Source organism: Malaclemys terrapin, chromosome 2 (assembly GCF_027887155.1).
Source record: "Malaclemys terrapin pileata isolate rMalTer1 chromosome 2, rMalTer1.hap1, whole genome shotgun sequence".
Classification (NCBI taxonomy): domain Eukaryota; kingdom Metazoa; phylum Chordata; order Testudines; family Emydidae; genus Malaclemys; species Malaclemys terrapin.
The window spans coordinates 11,338,517-11,344,516 of NC_071506.1; positions in this window are offsets into that span (position 1 = coordinate 11,338,517).

Consider the following 6,000-nt stretch of genomic DNA (forward strand, 5'->3'; position numbering starts at 1 on the left):
TTGTGCTGTGTCATCATCAGGGATACTGTTCCTGACAGCTTGTATTCCATCTGTGTGTGGGATGTTTGTGTAGAGAGCCTCTACATCCATGGTGGCTAGGATGGTGTATTCTGGAAGGTCACCAATGCATTGTAGTTTTCTCAGGAAATCTGTGGTGTCACGGAGATAGCTGGGAGTGCTGGTGGCGTAGGGTCTGAGTAGGGAGTCCACATATCCAGACAGTCCTTCAGTGAGAGTGCCAATGCCCAAGATGATGAGGCGTCCAGGATTTCCAGGTTTGTGGATCTTAGGTAGTAGATAGAATAACCCCAGTCGGGGCTCTAAGGTATTCAATGTATATCTGCCATTCTGTCCTTGGCCTATAGCTAAACAATGGTGGTGATGGACTGGGCCCCATCTTTTGGGAGCTTAGACTGGCATCCTCATGGCACAGAAAGGAGGAGGACCTCTTTAACGGTGGCAATAAACACCAGCCACATAATCTTCTTTTAAGATGTGATTTTTTGTGCCATATCACAGTGTCATCATTCACAACTAGGGCCAAGAAGTTTGTTCTCTTGGGGTGATTGTCACTGGTGGGTTCAGTGGCACATTTTAGCACCTCTATTTATCCAGGCTGAACAGAGAAGCAGAGGAAATGGTTATTGAACCTTATTCACTCCCATGGGCAGGCAAACACTTTTTGGTATAATTATTCAATTAAGGAATAAAGAATGCTGGTTAGAGGGCCAGGTTTTTAAAGATTTTTAGATGCCTGAAGATGCAGTTAAGTGCTTACTGGGATTTTCAAAAGCACCTAGGTGCCTGGCTCCATGGGAGTAAGGCACTTTTGAAAATCAAGGAAGTTGGGCACCTAAATACCTGTGAGGATCTTGCCTCAGTGGGATTTTCAAAAGTGTTTAGGTGCCTAATTCCCATTGAAATCAATGGGAGTGAGACAGCCAGGACAGTAACACCTCTCTGCCTCTTTAGGCATGTGATGGGGTGGACTAAGCCCAAAGGCCCCCTGCTGGAGGCCTCAGGGTTCTGTCACACCCATCCCAGGAAAGGAGCAGTGGAGAGATTCTCCGAGCAGGCTAGAGTGGCTGCAGGGGAAGTAGCCAATCCGGGCCCAGAAGGGCCATATAAAAGGAGCTGCAGAACAGAGCAGTAGTTAGTTGCTGTATGGAGCAGGAGAAGGAAGGACTATGGACAGCTAAAACTGCTTGCAGGGACTGGGGGAGCGAGAGGCTCCTGGCTGGCTGCTAGGGACTGAGTAAAGACTGAGCCTGGGGAGGGCTACAGAAAGATAATGTCTCCAGGGAGGAAGTCCTGGGGATACAGCCTGATACCAGGGCTGGACTACTTCAAGAATAAAGCCCAAGGAGGGCTAGAGAGAGAGAGGCCCCTGTGGATTGCATACCCCAGAAGGGGTTTGTGCTGGCTAATGTGCAGACAGTGTGACCCAGCCGGAGGGCTGAGGCACTGAAAACCCATTGGAGACCCACCAAAAGGGGTCACTAGACCTAAAGAACGCAGACAGGCCCAATCAGAAGGGGGCATTTGTGAGAGGTGGGTGCCAACCCTGTTACAGGCACCCAAATACCTTTTAAAAATCTGTCCCAGAGCCATTAAAACTTGACCGTTCCTGGCATCTCCATGGACAAATCTGCTGGAACCTATCTGTGAAAGACTCAGTGGAGGAATACAACCATTCTTCAACACAATGAAGACATCCGCTCAGTGTGCAGCCGCAGTCAAAAACCAAACAAACATTACCAGGTATGAAAACTAGAACCTAGAATACGATCGCGCCATTTGCGCCTCACCTAGAACAATGTGTTCAGTTCTGGTCACTCCTTTGGGAAAGGCTTCCATTCAGTGGAGACAAATAAGCAGGTACATGCTAGAGGTGTGCAGAATAATGAATGGGCCAGAGAAGGGAAATGAGGTGCTCCCATTTACCTTTTTTCAATGTACAAGAATGAGGTGATATCCAATTTAACTGAAAGACTCTACATTTAAAACAGACACATGGAAACATTAAAAAAACCAACAACCACCATGACCCACAATAACCAGCGGGTCTTGCTGGAACAAGATGGCACTGAGGCCAAGAGTTTAACAGAAGTCAACAAGGGATTAGACACTTTCATGGATTAAGAAAACAGCCACAGTTTCATTAAAAAGGATACAAAATACATAATGGATATAAAATTTTCATGCTTCAGGGCATACTCCAAATACTAAGTGCCTGGGGATAGGAAGAAATTTCTCTTTTACTCAAGATAATCCATTGGAAGAAGGGGTTTCTAAACTTTTTATGCAGGTGACCCCCCCACCCCAACAGCATTTTGTCTTTTTTGTGACCCACAATATCTGCACCCTCTGCCCTCACACCACAACCCTAATTCCAGTTTGGTGTGGAAAGACTTGGAGTAGGGGTGTTTGGAGAGTGAGCCCACCTCACACACATCATAGAAGATTAGGGTTGGAAGAGACCTCAGAAGGTCATCTAGTTCAATCCCCTGCACAAAGCAGGACCAACCCCAACTAAATCATCCCTGACAGGGCTTTGTCAAGCCGGGCCTGTCAAGGCTGCTTCCCCACTCTGAACTTTAGGGTACAAATGTGGGGGCCTGCATAAAAACTTCTAAGCTTAACTACCAGCTTAGATCTGGTCCACTGCCACCACTCTCAAATGTGCTAATTCCCTTCCCTGGGTAGCCTTGAGAGACTCTTCACCAATTCCCTGGTGAATACAGATCCAAACCCCTTGGATCTTAAAACAAGGAGAAATTAACCATCCCCCCTCCTACCTCCCACCAACTCCTGGTGGATCAAGATCCAACCCCCTTGGATCTAAAAACAAGGAAAAATCAATCAGGTTCTTAAAAAGAAGGCTTTTAATTAAAGAAAAAGGTAAAAATCATCTCTGTAAAATCAGGAAGGAAAATAACTTTACAGGGTAATCAAACTTAAAGAGCCCAGAGGAATCCCCTCTAGCCTTAGGTTCAAAGTTACAGCAAACAGAGATGAACACTCTAGCAAAAAGGTACATTTACAAGTTGAGAAAACAAAGATAAAAACTAACACGCCTTGCCTGGCTGTTTACTTACAAGTTTGAAATATGAGAGACTTGTTCAGAAAGATTTGGAGAGCCTGGATTGATGTCTGGACCCTCTCAGTCCCAAGAGCGAACAACCCCCCAAAACAAAGAGCACAAACAAAAGCCTCCCCCCCGCCCCCAAGATTTGAAAGTATCTTGTCCCCTTATTGGTCCCGTGTCAGTCAGGTTACCTGAGCTTCTTAACCCTTTACAGGTAAAAGGATTTTGGAGTCTCTGGCCAGGAGGGATTTTATAGTACTGTACACAGGAGGGCTGTTACCCTTCCCTTTGTAGTTATGACAGGGCCTTAAAAACCTCTAAGGATGGAGATTCCACCACCTCCCTAGGTAGCCCATTCCAGTGCTTCACCACCCTTCTAATGAAATAGTTTTTCCTAATATCCAACCTAGACCTCCCTCACTGCAACTTGAGACCATTGCTCCTTGTTCTGTCATCATTCTGCAGCGGCTGCTCCTGTCCTGTGGGGGTGGGCCTGGCTGTCCACTCTAGGCATAGCGACCTGGTGCACAGTATTGCACCACCACTCCGGTTTGGCACAGGGCCTCCACGCCCACACACGGTCATGGTGGAGGGGCAGCTGTACCAAATCGGAGTCAGTGTCAATGTGACCTAGTACAAACTTACAGCTAGGCCAGACCTGAGTGGCTCTGGTGACCGCACCCTCTCTCCAGTCATGATGGAGAGGTAGCTGGGCCAGACCTGAGGGGTGCTGTAACCCCATGTGCCAGTTCACAATGCCTAGAGTGGGGAGCCAACCCGAGGGACAGGAGCCACTGCTGTGGGGTGAGTGCAGAGCGGGCTTGATCTCCAACCCATTCCCCCACCCTTTGTTGTCTGAACCAATGTCAAAAAGCAATTGGTGACTGACCCTACTCACTCCCTCAAAAAGGTCATTCTAGACCTAAATTTGACAAAGGTCTCAGTGATAGAGCCCCGGTGTAAGCAATTTGTTCTGCCCTTATTTGAAGGTTGGAAAACATAGAGGCTACATATAGCTGGACACCCCCAAAGTTCAGGCCAAGTGGAGCGAACTAACCATACTCTCAAAACAGCTCTCAGGAAAGTAGTAAACTAGCAAGGGAAAGATTGGGACCAAAGACAGCCATCAGGATAAATGGCAATCAGGGGATCTGTGGCATCGCATGGAGTAACTCCTTTCAAGGTGATGACTGGGAGAGATATGTGTCTCCCAGAACAGTGGTGGGTGGATGGAACTCCACCTGACAACCTAAAACCCCGCATCCTCACGGACCAATGGATGCAGCAGCTGTTAAAAGTTGTTGCTGATACCCATTGGCAGGTCGCTATAGCCTTGGGAACTAACATTCGGAAAATGGACAAAAGAATGGGTCCCGTCTGAAATCCCCAAGAATGGCAGGTAGGAGACATGGTTATGTATCGACAAGTAAGGGAAAAAGCACATAATCTCAGTCCTATTTGGGCAGGACCTTTTAGACCTTCCGTCCCCTAACGCCTCCCGTCTGCACTGGTCTGGGAGAACTGTGTGCTTGCCTAGGCCATGGCCAGTGATGGGCTAATCCAACACTGGTTGTGATGACCCACCTTGAACCAATCCACCATTTGGGAAACAGTGCCGTATAGGATTTCTGGCACTTTCCTCTGAAGCATCTGTGAATGACTGATGTTGGAACCATAATGCTGGTCCCCTGGTCTGATCTGCGAAGTCAGTTCCTATGTTTGTATAAGTAAGTGTTTACCAGGCAAACACGGGGTTACAGTCACGTGCCTTAAAAACTGCATGACACTGTAAATGGTGCAAGAGACAGGAGCGAAAGGCTCCGGAAGGCATGGTTCAGATGGGTCATTCAGAAGGCTGGACATAGAATCATGATCAGCCATGTTGCAAGAGCGTGTAGCTGTGTCAAAGGCAAAAGACTAGCAGCTGCTCATACCCAGGCCGGACGTGGCTCCAGCATTTTACTGCAAGACCATTTTGGTCGCTGAAGGGAAAAAAATACAGTGTTCCCTCAGAAGGAGCCAACTGATTGTGATACATATATACTGTATTAGCATGTCCTATTATTGCAGCCTCTTGGCTGACAGAGATTTGGATAAATTGCCTTTTTTTAGCTTGAATGCAAGTGATCTGCGTGTTTTCTGCTAGGACAGAAACCGAGGGGGCAAATTCAGCCCTGGCATAACTCACACTGATTTCGTGGTTGAATTTTCCCTCTGTGGAACACACCCACTGAATGCCAAATCAGTGTAAATTACACACCCTTGCTATTTACCCCCATTTACCCCCTTGTTTAGCAGTCTCTTATGCCTGCCATGTAAATTACACCATTCACTTGCACTGATTTTTATACCCATGAATCTCCACTGCCCTCACTGGAATCTGCCTGATTGACATCAGTGTGGGATCAGAATCAAGCCCAAGGCATCATTTACTTGTAAGGTTAATAAGATTCACCTTTTTGTCTTCACCGGAGGCGCATGGAACAGGTTATTTCTCATGTATGGTAACCTCACCAGCCCGTGTGTTACAGCCAATGAGATCTGGTCACTGAGGAAGAGCCCTTTTACAACTTCACAGTATGTAGAGGTGGTGGATGGGGAAGCTAATGGCCTCTGGTTCGTTAACATGAGCGCAAGTGTCTGTGGGAGGTAATTGTAATGATAGTAATAACGCAGGAAACATCCAAATCATCGATCTCCGTGTCAGTGTGAATCGCAGGGTGCTAAATTACTTAAATTAATCACATACAGCTGCAACAGCCAATGATTAGCATGCTCTCCTGGGGGAGAGAGCAAATCACACCACATTTACAGTCCTGTGTGAGTTCTCAGGCTTGTATGGGCTCTGCTAATACAACCTACCAGGCCACGTGACTTCCCAGGCTTCAGCCAGTCAATTCTTGCATGAAAGA